The sequence below is a fragment of the Vigna unguiculata genome, chromosome 3 (assembly GCF_004118075.2).
Source record: "Vigna unguiculata cultivar IT97K-499-35 chromosome 3, ASM411807v1, whole genome shotgun sequence".
Classification (NCBI taxonomy): domain Eukaryota; kingdom Viridiplantae; phylum Streptophyta; class Magnoliopsida; order Fabales; family Fabaceae; genus Vigna; species Vigna unguiculata.
The window spans coordinates 27,073,432-27,090,348 of record NC_040281.1 but is presented as its reverse complement, the minus strand read 5'-3'; the positions used below and the strand labels follow the sequence as shown (position 1 = coordinate 27,090,348).

Genomic DNA, 16,917 nt, shown 5'->3' with positions numbered 1-16,917 from the left:
ACTAAAATAGGTATTTAAATTATAATTCATATCTATATATATAGATGAGATATTCTTTTTCACGTCAACGAAGTCAAATTATTTCCGTTAAAATTATATGTGGATATAATTAACTTCAAATATATTATGTTAGCAATACAAAAGATAAAATCTTAACTAAATGTGTCATAAATTAGTCTTTTGGGATGAATGATATGTTTTTAAAAATTCTTTAGTTGGATTGAAAATAACACCACTTTCTGAAATATTTACCTCATTATTACGACTTTGATCCATTATTACATACAATTCAATAATCACATCATGAAAATTGTGACTCGTAATTTACGAAAAAGATAATAAAATGATAAATTTCTTCTTCTTTGTCAAATACGTTAAAATTTGGTTTGGATAAAATTTTACATCTTAAGTAGCAAAATATCATGTTACTTCTTTTTTAATAAAAAAAAACTTACTTACTCGATTGTTTTTTTAATTTTGGCCGGAAAGTTTTAAATCAGTCCCACTTAATTTTGTGTTTGAATGAAATTCCAAATTTAGTTTTTTTCAATTGAGTTTTCTTTTTTAGAAAAAAAAATTACAAATAGCATTAAGATCGATTAAAGTCTATGCCAAGTGTTAATTCCTAGTTCATTTTACAAAAAGACAAAAGTTAAAGAAGTCTGAGTATTTAAGAACTATCTATGGAAGGCTTTGGAAACCTAGTATGGGTAGGAAGATAACTTTCATCAAGTGGGATCTTAAGTGATTGAGTGTTGTTGATGTTGTTAGGTGAAGTTGTTCATCCTTTGTGTGATTCAAAGGAGGTGTTCATTCCTTGAGGATTTTAAGGGAGGTGTCTTTCATCCATTGTGACTTTAAGAGAGATATTTTCTAAATCCTAAACTTTCTTATCTATGATAGAGTTCATCTCATTTTTTTAGAGATTAACAACTGGACGTAGGATCTTTTAACTTGAATATAAATATCCTTGTGCAATTTTCTCTTTCCCTACTCTCTTTGTTTAACTATTGTTATTATAAAGGAAAGAAAATTAATTAAACTTTGAAATTCAAAGGGAAAAATTTTAAAAGTGTTAATTTTTAACAAACCAATTCACCCCTCTTGGATTTTGTTCACACACAAACATTCTGTCACGCAATTCTAACAATTTAGTTTTTATTTTATTTTATTTTAAGTCTGACATTACTTTGTTATTTGTCGTATACATATTATTGTATTTATTAAATAAATTTAAGTTTCATTTTTACAAAAAGAGTAAGTATTTAAAACTAATATATTATTAATCCATGCTTTTTATAAGATTAAATATAGTTAATTTAAATGGAATCCAATAATTTAAATGATTTAAAAATAATTTCAAAAATATTTAATAAAAACTTCATTATTAAATCAAATATCAGTATAACATTTATACCAATAATAATTTAGTGCCAATTAAAAGAGGGACAACACAGATCCATTTAAAAAAAATGGGACCAAATTAAAACAAAAATACATATATAAGGACTAAATTGAATACAAGACAATGACACTTAGAACTTATTGTGACATGTGACACTACCTCACCACGTGGCTTTTAGGGTCATGCATTGCATCTTTGGTGTTGCATTCTTGTCTTATGAGTCAGTTTTTCAATTTGTTGTTTTTCAAATTCAGTGTGTTGAATGTATCAATTTTTTTTTCTGTTGATTGGTTTTGATCCCTTATAACGTGTGCTTTTATTAATGAAATTTAGCTATTATTATCATTCTTGATTGCCTTAATTCTCTTTGATGAATCCAAAGAGGGAGAAAACTTAAGGAATTTAATTTAGAAAGTGAAAAGTAATTTAATATTGAGGGAGAAAATTAATGAACCAAATTCTAACATGACAAACCATACTAGTGATAAAGGGAGTATGTGCATTTGTGTGTGTTTCTTATCTTGTGTGTATATTTTTTGAATTATATTTCAAATTCACAAGTTTGGAAAATCTTTTCAGCAAAATGGATGTTACTTCATCAATCAATGGATTTTAGCTTCATTAAATCAATTCAATGGTGCATAAAGATTTGATGAAGATATTACATAGTGACTTGATGGGGATATGAAGAGTTGATAAAGATTGATGAAGACTTGAAGATATGTGTGTGCTAAATCTAGGTATGACAAAAAGATCTTTAAGCTTGAAGATTTGAGCTTAACGTGAAGACAATTTGACATATAATAGGTGTCTTGCGTCTAGTTGCAGTCTTTTAGTTTGTTAAATGGGATTTTAACAGATTAATTGGCTAGTTGCTATAGTTATGTTATTAACATATTCAATCAGCTTAATTAACTTTCAAACAAATGATTTCACTTAAGTTAAGTGAAATGAACAAATTGAACAGATAAATCAACTTGTTGAATATGCTAACAGATAAACTATAAAATCTGGTTTTTCAAAGAAAGTTGAAATAGAGTTTGGCCTTTTTTAGCGCAAAATCAGTGTGAACTTTTAGAAAATTCTCTCTCTTTGGACTATACATATCTGCAATTGTTCATGTATTGATCTTTGAATTCTTGGAGCACTTTTCCTCAGTGTAGAGACTTGGAGAAAGAGGTTTGGTTGGCTAGGGATAGCTATCACAAGGGTTTGATCTTTCTTAAGTTTTTTGGTGTTGCCTGGTGGGATTACAAATCTACACGTGGGAGTCTTGTGTTGCTATGTTGAGATTTTTGTGGGATTCAAAAGACTTAGTTGTTTTGTATTTTCAAAAATGTAATCTTTGTGGATTGTGTAAATCTTTTGAAATAGTGCAAAGTCATGCTCAAGTTGCCTTGATTAACTGAATGTAGTTCCATTTTGAGTGAACCAGTATAAAAATCTATATACACGTATTTGATCTTTCTCTCTTTGATTGTTATTTGATAGAAAGTTTCAAGAAATCTACTTTTAGTAATCTTTGTATGGTATTTATGTGATTTGATATAATTTGAAGTTGTAACTCTGTTTGTATTACTGATTAGAATCAATATTGATGAGTTGCTAAAACTATTTATGTGTTTATCATCAATTTTGTTTTTCTATATAATTTCCCAATATTTCAATCGATTGTTTCTATGTTTTAATATGTGGACAAATATTTATCTGTTTGGTTGACTCTGTTTAATGAAATAAACCTATTAACTCTATTTTTAATCGATTGAAAATGCATGTTCCACATTAAAAATGCTTGTTTCATAAATAATTGTATACTGAGTTCTTGGTCATTTTGATTCAATCAAAAGTGTTTTTACAAGTTTAAAAGGAACTAAAGTCTTCGAAAAGGCCAACTCAACCCCCACCCCCTTTCTTGGCTAATTACTTCAAAATTGGAGAAGTCCAAAGGTACGTGCTCCTTAATATATTTTGGTAAATTCCCATTTTCTTTTGGACTCAATGTTTTAGATACATTATTTACCACTCCTAGATATTTGATTTCGGAGTCATAGGTCATATTACACCCTTGTCCAAATATTTTTCCACATTGTCCATGTCCTAGCAACAAAATATTTCCACAGCAAACAACACCCTTATAAGAACAGTACGACAAGGAAAGGTCTAAATAAACTCATCCGTAACATTAAAAAATGTTCTACACATCCTTAAGTTGTCCACCAACCTAATTTTTATACAAAAACTTACAAAAGATCTCTCGTGTAATGTTGTTTTTTTATAGCAATGGTTATATATTACAGGACAAGAACTTGGAGAGGATGATTGGACATATTAGAGAAATGAATGGCTTGTACTACATAGAAGATCCTAATATGCTAATCAAAAGCCACTCTGTTATATTTGAATCTACCATGGCCAACAAAGAAAAAAATCCAACTTCACCATTTTCGAAGGGACATTTCGTTCCAAGCTGTGAAAGTAATATTTCCTTCCTTGTTTAAGAACTTAGATGTGGGGAGTCTACAATATGAGGTTTGTGAGTTTGCTAAAAATAAGCATGTACTTTTTCTTGTTAGTAATAAAATGAGTCATTTTCCTTTTTCTCTTATTCATACTACATGGGCCTCTACTAATGTTTCTAATATCTCTAGTGCAAAATGGTTTTTAACCTTAATAGATAATTGTACCAAGGTGACTTGGGTTTTGTTATTGAAACAAAAATCTAAAGTTAGTTCTATATTTATTATGTTTGCCTTAATGGTTAAAAACCAATTTGGAGTCATCATAAAAAGGATTGGGTTTAGCAATGCTAAGAACTACTTTACTTTTTTGCTTAACTCTTTTTTGCCAAAAGAAGGGATTATCATGAGTGTTCATGTGTCAACACACCCCAACAAAATATGATTATTGAAAGAAAAAATGGGCACTTATTAAACCAATGCTTTCATCCTCTATTAAGAAAACTTTATGTGTCAAGGGGTATCACATTTAATGAACAAGATAGTTACTTCAAGGAATTTCATCTTCATGGGGAGCATGTAGGAATGGAATATGAGACTTTAATTTCTCTAAATATGACATTTCAACTTGAAATTGGGATAACTAGTGTTGTAAGACCTATTATACCTTAAATTAGTATTGGTATACCTGTTGAACTTAAAGTTGGGAGCACCGCTACACCTAAAATTGGAAGTGTTGTCGTTGAACCTGAACCGGAAAGAAAACCATATTAAATAATAGGTCTGGCACCTCAACCTGAGACTAATAGTGGGAAATTTGAAAAAAAAAAATAGGTATATTGAAGGAGATAAAAAAGATCATTCCGGATTTAGTACATCTCCGAGAATCTGATCCACTACCACCATCACTACACGAGGTAACATTTTTTAATCCTATAAATAATGCTAATGACTACGTTGCTAAAATTTCAGAAGTACAAGAGGACCAAAACCTTAACCTTGACCTATCCATAACTCCTTTAAAAACGTTCCTCTTATCCATAAAAAATTTCTCACAAACCTAAACACTACACCCAACCCTTCCTTTGTATTTGAAGAATTATCTAAGAGACAACAAAAATGGAAGTGTTAAACAAGAACAAGACCTGGAAACTTACCATTTTACTAGTTGGAAAGAAACTAGTGGGGTGTAGATGGGACCATTGAACGTTACAAAGCAAGATCAGTGGCCAAAGGATTCATTCAAACCTATGGTGTAAACTACTTGGAAACATTTGCCCAAGTTGCTAAGATGTATACGGTCAAAGTAATATTTTCATTTGTAGCAAACCATAATTAGGACCAACAACAGTTTGATATGAAGAATGCATTTCTTCATAAATATCTTGAAGAAAAAAATACACATGCAATTACCCCTCAATTATGATGAAAAGGTTGCTATTGGAATTGTTTGCAAGCTAAAAAGGCTCTATGAACTAAAACAATCCCTGATAGTATGGTTTGGAAGATTCACTAGAGTTGTGACAAGTTTGGCCTATAAACAAAGTCAAAGTGATCACACTCTATTTATCAAACATTTAGTTTCAGGGGGAGTAACAATATTACTAGTGTATGTAAATGATATTATGTAACTAATGACGATAAAAGGGAGCAACAAGAGTTAACTCAATGCCTTGGCACAAAATTTGAGATTAAGACACCATGGAGACTTAAATATTTGGTTAAATTACTCTTTTGATCCTTCTATTTGTCAAATAATATCAATTTGGTCCTCAAGTTTTTCGTTGTTTCAATTTGGTCCTCATTTTCTTGAAAATGATTCAATTTGGTCTTTGCCGTTAATTTTGACCAGACTGTGTTAAAGTCAATGCCACATGTCAATTTATGGTTTTTTTGATTTTTTTTTGAATTTTTTTTTATTTTTTACACGTGCCACTTCACAATTGTGCCACATGTCAAAATGACTTAATTTGGACCCTATATTTGTTTTTAGTTTCAATTTAGTCTCAATATTATATATTGAAACTAAAAACAAATATAGGGACCAAATTCAGTCATTTTGACACGTGACACAATTGTGAAGTGACACGTGTAAAAAATTAAAAAAAACTTAAAACTTTTTTTAAAAAAAATTAAACATTCAAAAAAACCAAAAATTGACACGTGGCGTTAACTATAACATCTCTACCAAATATTACTTATTTAAAATCAAGAAAATAAGAAAAAATACCAAATGTCAAATCTTTTACTATTTCCAATGCGGAAAATTTAAAGTATCATTGAACGCGTCAAAACTACTCAATAAAAGTAATTAATATCTTTACAATTTTCCAAAATCCAAATAAAATAGCAACGACATAATAAATTCCTAGCTTCAACCCAAGATAGCCCCTCTCTCCGTCTCAGGCATTAGCAGCATCACCTGCATCATCAATTGCTCCTGTGTAAAGAATTACACGATCATCGCCAAACACAAACAAAAAGGGTGAGCTCAGTAATAAAAGAAACCACATCAAATAAACAATATAATTATAGCCAATTATATTATTAAAATTAGACCTTGGCCAAGTCCTTAATATCCTTCAGGCTTTTCAGCCCTCAATTCAAATAACCAAGTTAGTCATGGACTTAGGATTTATGATGCTCACACGAACCTGCCCGCTCGTGGTTCTGCCTCTACGAACCTTCTCGCTCGTAGTCCTACTCTACGGACCTACCCGCCCATAGTCCAACACATGTGATCCACCAGCTACGTACCTCTCCGCGCGCAACATCTTTCAAATGTGAGCACGGAACATACAAACATACCTCGCTCGTATCCCCACATGAGAGTAATTGAGTATGAACCTCCCCGTTCATACCATCACATGTTAACCACCATCCATGAACCTACCCACTCATGGCATAGCATCCCCTGATCCATATTTGAATCAATGCGCACAAACAACGCACACAAATTGCACTAAACTCACTTGAGCTAGAAGCCTTAGCTTAAACGACCAAGCCTGTCTCGCTTAGGTTAAGCTTTCTCGCTTGAGTGAGCGTGCCACCATGGCTTGAATACAAAGCCTCGCTTAGGCGAGCTCATCTCGCTTGGACGAGATCTCCCTTCGCCTAACACAAACATCTCTCGCCTAGGCGGCGAGTCACCAGGAACACACTCTTCAGATCATGATTTCTCGCTTAGGCGAGTACCTCTCGCCCATGCGAGGTGCTATGTCGCCCAATCCATGGGCTACTCGCCTGAGCGAGACCCTCGAGCACAACCTGAACACTTCACGATTTCTTGCTTAGGCGAGATGCCCTCGCCTGAGCGAGATGCTCGAGCAACACCAGGTTTTGAGTTTCTGCTATTTTCGCTTAGGCGTGCCTTGCTCACCTGAGTGAGAACAACAGACATTCTCCTTTTTTCATGCACACAGACACCAATTCCAGTTTCCAAATTCTTCATTCCAACATTACCAATAATCTATTTTGACAAGCCATTCACAAGAACAGGTTATGCAACCCAAATAAACCCCCAAAACGTGAGATTAAGCCATACCAATTCATGCATTGCAGAAAACCTTATCATATTCATACACAAACTTAGGTGTTTACTCAAATAACATCTCACACAATCAAGGCTCAATCCAAACACATAGTGCAGGAAAATTTTATGACAAAGGTACAATTGTTCATTGCATAATACAGAATACACAAAAATATTACAAACATGCATATAGATACAAAAAGAGCTCCCCTAACCTAGAATTCCTTGCTCCAACTGGGTTTTCTAACCTTAGCTTTGTAATACCCCAAGAACCATCCTTTGCTCTTCCAAAAATTCAGCTCTCCTGATTCTCTTTGACTCTCTTTTCACTCCAAATTCGTGCTCCCTTTTCACTCTACGTTTCAGACTTCAAAAACCCTCCTAATTGCCTAAGTTTCCCCTTTTATATGGTTCCTAATTGTAGTAAATGGCAAAAAAAAACGAAAAATGGCCTTTTTAATGTCTATAATTACCTTTCATAGACCATTATGGGATGTTTTCCCCAACTCCCTTGGCTGCCCATTGCCTCTAGGGTTTTCCCACCCTTTCACATTCAAGTCACAATGATATTAGCAAAAATAAAGAAATCAATTTCGTTCTCAGTAAGGTTTGAACACACAACCATGGAATCACAAGGTCAACACACAACTAATTCAACCAATCATGTTTCGTGATAATTCTTATAATTCTATATTTATGTTATCACTCAGCATAATCATGCATATTATTAGAATTAATAATAAATCAAATAACACATAAATGGCATACATAGGACTCGAACCCAAGTCATTTCACACAATCAAAGTACTCTCAACCACTTGATGAAGGATTATGTTGTTTTCTTTTAGAGTTATGAATATGGTGAAGTTGATTAAGAAAGCTTTTTGAAATCCCTACTGGACATTAAGATAGCAAGCTATCTAGATGTGAAGGTTCCTTTCAAAAAGCTCAAGAGAAGAAGATGATGGATTGATTCAAAACAAAAAGGAAATGGAAAGCACATAAACCATAGAAAACCAAGAATAATTAAAGGAAGAAGAAAACATAAAATGGAAAGGAAAGAAATGGTACAAAATGTGAGAAGCACGCCACTACAAGGCTAGGCTAGAAGCCATGGCAACCTTGAAGATGAGTGGATATGTGCCGCCACTTGTTAGGCAAGAACTTGAAGAGGGAAAAAGAAAATAAGAACTTGAAGTTAGGCAATACAACAAGTGCGCACAAACAACAGTTTGAGAAACCTAAGACGCTGGAAGTCCTAAAAGACAAGTGGGTTTCTTAAAGCAATAAGTACAATAAGCACAAATCATAACAAAAAGAATATGAGAAAGTAGTTTAAAAAGCAGAAGAAATAAGCACAATCGCAAGCCAAAAAATGGGAAAGTTACGAAGGAACTTGAACCCTCAAGCATGAAAATTCATCACTTTAGAGCGAAAGGAAATTAGAAATGAATGGTAAAGTAAATAGGCAAAAATCACATAAATATATTATCTTTGAATGTCTTTGAAATTGAAGGAAAAATGACGCACCTGGGAACATAATCGAAGAAAACTAAGTGAGACGAAGAAAATGCTTGAAGGAGAATGTGTAACATCTCGGTCGAATATTACTAATTTAAATAAGATAAAGATAAAAGAAAATATAAAGTCACATTTATGTCACTATATAGGGTCGTTGGACTCCGTGATTTTAATTCGTTATGGAGGTGAGAACCTTCTTGGGTTTGATAGGCTGTTACTAGAGATTTGTGGAGGGGTTCTCTAAGATGGTGAGTCCACTAACATAACTCACTAGGAAGGACTTGTCTTTTTCTTGGACCGACAAATGTGAAGCGTGTTTTAAGGACATGAAGAGAAGGTTTGATGACCGCTCCAGTGTTAGTTATTCCAAACACGACCAAGACGTTTGAAGTATACTATGACGCTTCATATAAGGGTTTTGGTTGTGTACTGATGCAGGAGAAGAGACCAGTAGCGTATGCATCTAGACAGTTATAGGTTCATGAAAAGAATTATCCAACCCATGACCTGGAGTTAGCTGCAGTGGTGTTTGCCCTTAAAACCTGGAGGCACTACTTATATGGCTCTCAATTCCAAGTCTTCAACGATCATAAAAGCTTGAAGTACTTTTTTAATCAGAAGGAGTTAAATATAAGGCAGAGGCAGTGGATGGAGTACCTCAAGGACTACGACTTTGAGCTTCTATACCACCCTGGTAAAGCCATTGTTGTTGTAGACGCCCTAAGTAGAAAGAGAGTCCACACGTCTACGTTGATGGTGGAGGAGTTGGAATTAATTGAAAAGCTTTGTGATATGAACTTGGAAATGCAGGTGGGTTCAGACTATATCTGGTGTGGCATGTTGAAGGTCACTAATGAGTTTCTGAAAGAGATCTAGGTAGAACAAGGTAAGGATCAAGACTTACAACATATCATTGGATGGTTAGGCACCGACAAGGGGAAAGAGTATAAGATGGGTGCAAACAATATCCTATGACTCAGAAATAGGGTATGTGTGCCTAGGAAGCGGGAACTGATGAAGAGGATTCTAGAGGAGGGACATAAGAGCCATCTTAGCATACATCCAGGTATGACTAACATGTATAAAGATCTGAAAGAATCCTTTTGGTGGACTGGTATGAAGATAGATGTGGCAGATTATGTGGCATCCTGCTTGGTGTGTCAAAAAGCAAAGATTGAATACCAGAGGTCGGGTGGTACGTTGGAGCCTCTTGATATTCCTTAGTGGAAGTGGGACAGTATTTCCATGGACTTCGTGACCCACCTGTCGAGGTCAGCAAAAAGGCCATGACTCGATCTGGGTAATTGTAGTCAGGTTGATAAAGTGTACGCATTTTCTGCCAATCAATCAAAAGATGTTAAATGACAAACTAACTGAGTTATATGTCAGAGAGGTGGTCAGGTTGCATGAAGTGCCAGCGTGCATATTGTCAGACCATATACTAGTTTTTTGACCCGTGTAATGCACAAGATTATTTTTATTATTGATTATAAATTATAAATGTGTAAGAAAAAGTTTAGATTAATATTTTATTATTAATTCACTCATTTAAAAAATTTAATGAAGTATAAATTAATATATAAAATGTTAAACTTAGATAAATGTAATGAGAGTTACCAACGTAGAAGAATGAGAATGTTATTTGAATGATTCAACATAATGCAGAAATCATATTGTTTACATAATAATAATTAAAAATTTCATTCCAATAAAATGATTTATTCCTTTAAATCAAATATTTTGTTTCATCAATATATTATATTGTGAAGCACACATAATGTTTGTTCACAATTGAAGCCATATTCATGAAGCGTCAAAGAAAATATGTCATATAACCAAGTTCAATAACCATAACTGATTATGTACACCATCTTCAACAATAACATTACAGAATTAGGCTTAATCTAATCACAACAACAACCATTAACAAACACTTCAATATTTGGTTTGATGAAATCATTGTCTGCTTGAAAGACAACAATATCACCTTCTTTTAAGTCATTTTCAGAACAAAATAGCCTCCAACCTTGACCTTGTTGAAATTCTATGTTTCTTCGATATTAGGATTTTGCAATTGACTATAGTTTTAGGCCCTATAAGAAACACATCTTGTACATTCTCCTCCCGAATGAAGTTGGCAAACTTTGATGGCAAGTCCTACGTGATTTATAAGGTTATTGTTAGTACATTTAGTATTTCATTTAGTTATATGTAAATTGATATTAAATTATACTTGTAAGGATAAAAAGAAATCAGAAGACATATACCAAGTGACTTGCTTTGCTTTGATACTTTGTCAATTTGACTAAAAATATAGATCTTGTATCTTGATGACTGATACGGCACATAAATGTTGTCAAACTCATTGGTGTACAACCACCTTTAAACACGGTTAGGTGAAATAAAGAATTTCCCAAATACTGAAACTGGATGTGAGAGTCACTTTGGATGTCATACAAATCTCTCATATTACTCCAACCTTCAGTGATTCTTGGGTTATTTGAATCCATGTTATAGGTAACTGTCGTGCTTTTACCATTTCCATCTACCAAGTGTCAATGTGGTCCTAATTCGTGTGCATAACCAACAGCAAAGTGTCGATCGACAAATCCAAATGGCTACAAATTAATAAAGACAGTAAATTATTTTCCAACAATAAATAAAAACATGAAGAATTTTTTTTCTCTGCAACGAAATGAAAACATAAACACAAACATATATAAGTACAAAATATTATTTTTCAAAATATAATTAATGGTTAGAAAACAATGATATTAAAAATTTAAAAGTAATACAAAAAATAAAAATAAAGTCGTATGTATTTATTACAAATGAAAAAAAATTAAAAGTTTAAAAAGTAATACAAAATATTAAACCCAGTAAATAACAAATAAAATAAGAACAAATTTTAAATCTTTAGAATAGTTGAAACGAAAAGAAATTTCGGTACTATATTAACCTACAAAATATTTAAAAATTAATAATAAAAAAATAAAACACAAAATAAGAAAAAACAGATAAATAATTAAATTATGAAAAGAAGTCTATATTATATATATATATATATATATATATTATGTATTTATAAAAAATATTAAACAAACATTTATACAATTAAAATGAAAAAGAATAATTCTTTATAGTTCACCCAATTAAAATAGAAACCATAATTGATTGTATAAATAAAACACAAAATAAGAAAAAACAGATAAATAATTAAATTATGAAAAGAAGTCTATATTATATTATATATATATATATATATATATATATATATATTATGTATTTATAAAAAATATTAAACAAACATTTATACAATTAAAATGAAAAAGAATAATTCTTTATAGTTCACCCAATTAAAATAGAAACCATAATTGATTGTATAAATGCAAATGAAGGTGTGTGTCTATTTTGGTTCAATAATTTAGTATCTAAAAAAATTTCTTAACGAAATGAAAAAGACAAATGAAAAATATATAACAATCAAAAAATTAAAATGAAATGATAGAAAATTAAAGATCAGGCACTAGTACATTCTCTTCCACAGATTGTTTTATCTCCATCTCTATTACACATTTTCCTATTTAGTCCTACTATATCGATATTTTGTGTTTAGCATTATGGCAAAAATCTTACCTTTTTAATGAGGATGATACAGTGGGAATGAGGATGATAGAGTTGGAACACATACAAGCAAACCGTTGATAGCAAAAAACACATACAACAACAAATATCAATGCTTTTCAACAATGCATTTCTATGGTAAAATTTACGGAATACCTGACAACATATGTAGATGGTGTTGAACTCCCAAAGTATTGTTGTGTGGTTTTGAGTTTGCTCCATCTCCATTCCTCTAATTGCAGAACAAAGTCACGGTTGAAATATATGGGAAAGTGAAAATTCTGGATGGAATGGTAAAGTGAAAGTTGGAAATGGAATGGCAAAGTGTATCACGTACAAACAGTGAAAACGAATCTTAGTTGAAACTGCCAGCACAACTTCAGTAACATACAATTGTACAATAGTTTTTTGGAAATACTTTAATATATAAAGTAACGGAAACATAAAGTATTTAAAAATAACTATAACATATGATTTTTTATATTCGTTTTACAATTTATTCAAATCTATAAATTTTATAAGGTTCATTCTTTAACGTTTATATAATTAAAAGAAATAAAATGAATGTAGAGACATTCTGTAAATGAAAATGAATGTGGCTGTTATATTTATCATTTTTCCATTAACGAATATTTTTGTAGAGACATATAAGAACATGTAGGTACATATTTTTTTCTTCACAATACAGTAAAGCCACAAATAAAAATTAAAATAACAATTGAGAATCTTTAAAAGAGTTATAATATTTGTACTGCAACAACCATGGTGTTCAAAACATCAATCCATGAGTGGAATCCAATGAAGTAGATATAGATGTTGGACAACAAATAATGCAGTTCAAACATGTATCAATGACCAACTACTTTTCAATATCGTTGCAGCTGTAAAAAAAATCATCAAAGTGTATATTATACACTATTGCATAATCATTTCAATTCTATTGAAGTCATTATAATCTACAACAAAAGAAAGGAATTAGAGTTAAAGCTACAATAATTGACAAATTATAAGAATGTTGTTAAAGTAATTTGTACTCTTATCAAAGATTTTCAAATATTTCTTTGTAAACCACATTTGTAGTTGTATTGGTTACTTTTCCATCTTTATCCAGAATTAAGATTTTTAGTCCTTTCTTTGATGTCACTCTAGAAATTGCTACGTACAATTGTCCATGAGTAAAAACTGGGCGAGGAGAATAAAGTCCAACTTTAGAAGAGTTTGGCCTTGACTTTTGTTTATTGTCATTTCAAAGCATAGGGATATTGGAGATTGCCTCCTTTGAAATTTAAACGGGATGTTGGAATCAGTAGGTGTCAAGTTCATTCTTGGTATGAAAATTTTGTCACCAACATTTTTGCCTATTATTATCGTAGTAGAGATAACATTCTTTCCCAAATCATTAAGTTGCAACCTTCTACCATTGCAAGGACCATTTGCTTGATCAATGTTTCTTAAAAGCATAATTGGTACGCCAACTTTCAATTTAATCCTATGATTTGGAATTCCTGAACATTTGATATCATTTAGAAACTCTTAAGTAAACCACTCACCTTGAATTTCTTTATCATCATCAGATTGGAAAAGAGTGTCTGAACTTAAATAACTTTGTTCTTCACCAGGAATCAAAGATAAAATGAAGTCATTTACTTGTTCAACACTATCAATTGTAGGGCAAAGTATAGCGTCGTCATCAAAGAAGCCAAGAGTCATGATATTATCAATTAGACCACCATAAACAAATTTGACGAAAGAAAGTAAAGGTGTTTCACTTTCTTGAATTAGAAGATTTATTGGTATTGAAATGTTCACTTCACCACTTTCATTCAAATTCATATTTCTATCTCCAATTTTAAGAATCCAATTAGCAAATTCTTTTATATTTATTGCACTTTCATTTGAAACAACACTCTTTAACCTCATGTTTTGTGATAGCTTAAGAACTATGCAATATTGCAACAAATCAGAGTAGTTAATTGATGAGTTCACAATATCATACCTTGATCCCTTTCTTACTATTGGCAAGATTTGTCTAAAATCACCGTCCAAGACAACAACCTTTCCACCAAATGGTTTGTCAGCATTATCTTCATTTCTAGCTCTTATAATCTCTCTCAATGTTCTATCAAAAGCTTGGAAACATAACTTATTCATCATAGGAGCTTCATCCCATATGATGATGAAGGATTGACCCCAACCAAGGTTGGAGGCACATGCTTAAGAAGACTAAGCATGTTTAGAAAGGAAGTTCACTAATCCTTCATCCCTTTCATTTGTGTTTGTTATTTTTGATTCCCAAAGTTGACTTCATTGAATCAACTTTAGTTGACTTGTTGACCTTTGACTAGGTTTGACTTGTTGACTATAGTTGACTTGACTTAAGCCAACATGCTAATCTATGTTTATTTGCTTTGTAGGTTAATTAGGAGTAAGAAAGCAATGCTAGGTGGTGCATGGTGATTGGGGAGCACAAATGATGTGGAGGAGAAAGTAAAGCAAAGGCATAAATCATAAAGTAAAAGGCATAAAATAAGTGTACCTATGTACCTTTGGTCTCCTTTGTTTTTAGCACCATTTAGCCACTTTTTGGAGACATATGAGACACATTCTTTGTCTCCTTTTGTGCTAGAACGAAATTAGCCTTGCACACACCATAGTTGGCTCTTTTGTCTCTCATTTTTGTAACCTTATTTGACCTAGTTTCTAGAAGCTAGGTTAGGTTTTTGTAGAGACATCCTTAGGTATCTTTTATTTGCTTAGAGGCTCCTAAACTCTTCTATATAAGGGGTGCTCCTAGACATGTAAAAGGGTTGAACATTTTGAAGTAAAAACACTCTTGTGTCTCAACCATTTGTGAGAGTTTCCTCCCTTGGGAGTGAATACTTCTAAGCCTTATCTTGCATAGCAAGTGGCGGCACACATCCACTCATCTTCAAGGTTGCCATGGCTTCTAGCCTAGCCTTGTAGTGGCGTGCTTCTCACATTTTTACCATTCCTTTCCTTTCCATTTTATGTTTTCTTCTTCCTTTAATTGTTCTTGGTTTTCTATGGTTTATGTGCTTTCCATTTCCTTTTTGTTTTGAATCAATCCATCATCTTCTTCTCTTGAGCTTTGTGAAAGGAACCTTCACATCTAGATAACTTGCTATCTTAATGTCCAGTGGGGATTTCACTTAGCTTTCTTAATCAACTCACCATATTCAATAATCTTAAAAAGGAACAAGATAATCCTTCATCATATGATAAGTTTTGTTTCCAGCAATAGTTTAGCACGGAGACTTCCTTGATTGATGTTGCACGTTGATTCATCATTGATTGCTAATGGTATGCAAAAAGTAGAATGAGCAGTTTTACCTTCAGGAAGCAATAAAGATGCAATGCCGCTTGAAGCTATATTAAGGGCAATCATTCCCTTCGCTCTAATAGCAGCGGACAAAAGTTTCCATATATATGTTTTTCCAGTCCCACCATAACCATATAAGAAAAAGAAATTCCCTACATCTGAATTCACCGCTGTCATAATTTTGTTATAAACATGTAGTTGCTCATTAGTGACTGACTGCAATAGAGAGTGATATAGCTTCTCCATTTGTTCTTTATCATAATTCATTTCATCAATAATGTACCTGTTATGAAATTTGAATGAATTTGAAAGATCAGGTTGAGGAAGGGAACTATAATTTGTTAAAGCTCGCCCATTGAAATTTAGAAGTTCTTCTACTTTTAGGAGACAAAGATTGTGTAAATCATGTTCTTCCATTTGAAAACCTACAAAACAAAACATATCATGAATAAATAAATATGGAATAAAGAATGGAGATTATTTCTATTTAGTACCCAGTATGTTCAAGTCTTTCCTTTTTTTATATAGGATACCATCTGCCAATAAATTCCAAGTTGCATCCCAAACAACTTTTGGCTTTGACATAGTATTCATGATTAACAAAGAAACAAATAACCTTCTAATTTTATTTCCAGATGCAAGATGGCTAGCCTCTTTAAAGGCATCAAAGAATTCTTTGTCATCTGCCAATAATCCTAATTCCTAGCAAGCCTCTTGGTATGTAGAGAATGTTTTACCGTTAATTGTCTTTATACTATCATGATTAATACAACCTTTCTGTTTTGTTGGTAAGATTCTCATGTAATAACATTCACTTGATCCTAGAGGAACATATGTCAGTCAACCAATACTATAACCCTGCTTTCTTGGTTTCCATTGCCTTTGTTGAGACTCGAAACAAACTTTGTTGGAAATTCAGCATAGGTCAAGTTCATGCCTTCCTCAAATCTTTTGTTAGCTTCAAACCAAGCTAGAAACATCGTATTTGTTAGTTTTGAAATGGTTGAAAAGCCAAGAAGGGGGGTTGAATTGGCTAGTT

The 16,917-nt window shown here is 32.4% G+C and overlaps 1 pseudogene; it reads right to left on the bottom strand.

Moving 5' to 3' along the window:
• Positions 1-13,577: 13,577 nt before the first annotated feature.
• Positions 13,578-16,472, bottom strand: LOC114175238 (annotated as a pseudogene).
• Between the last annotated feature and the right edge of the window lie 445 nt (positions 16,473-16,917).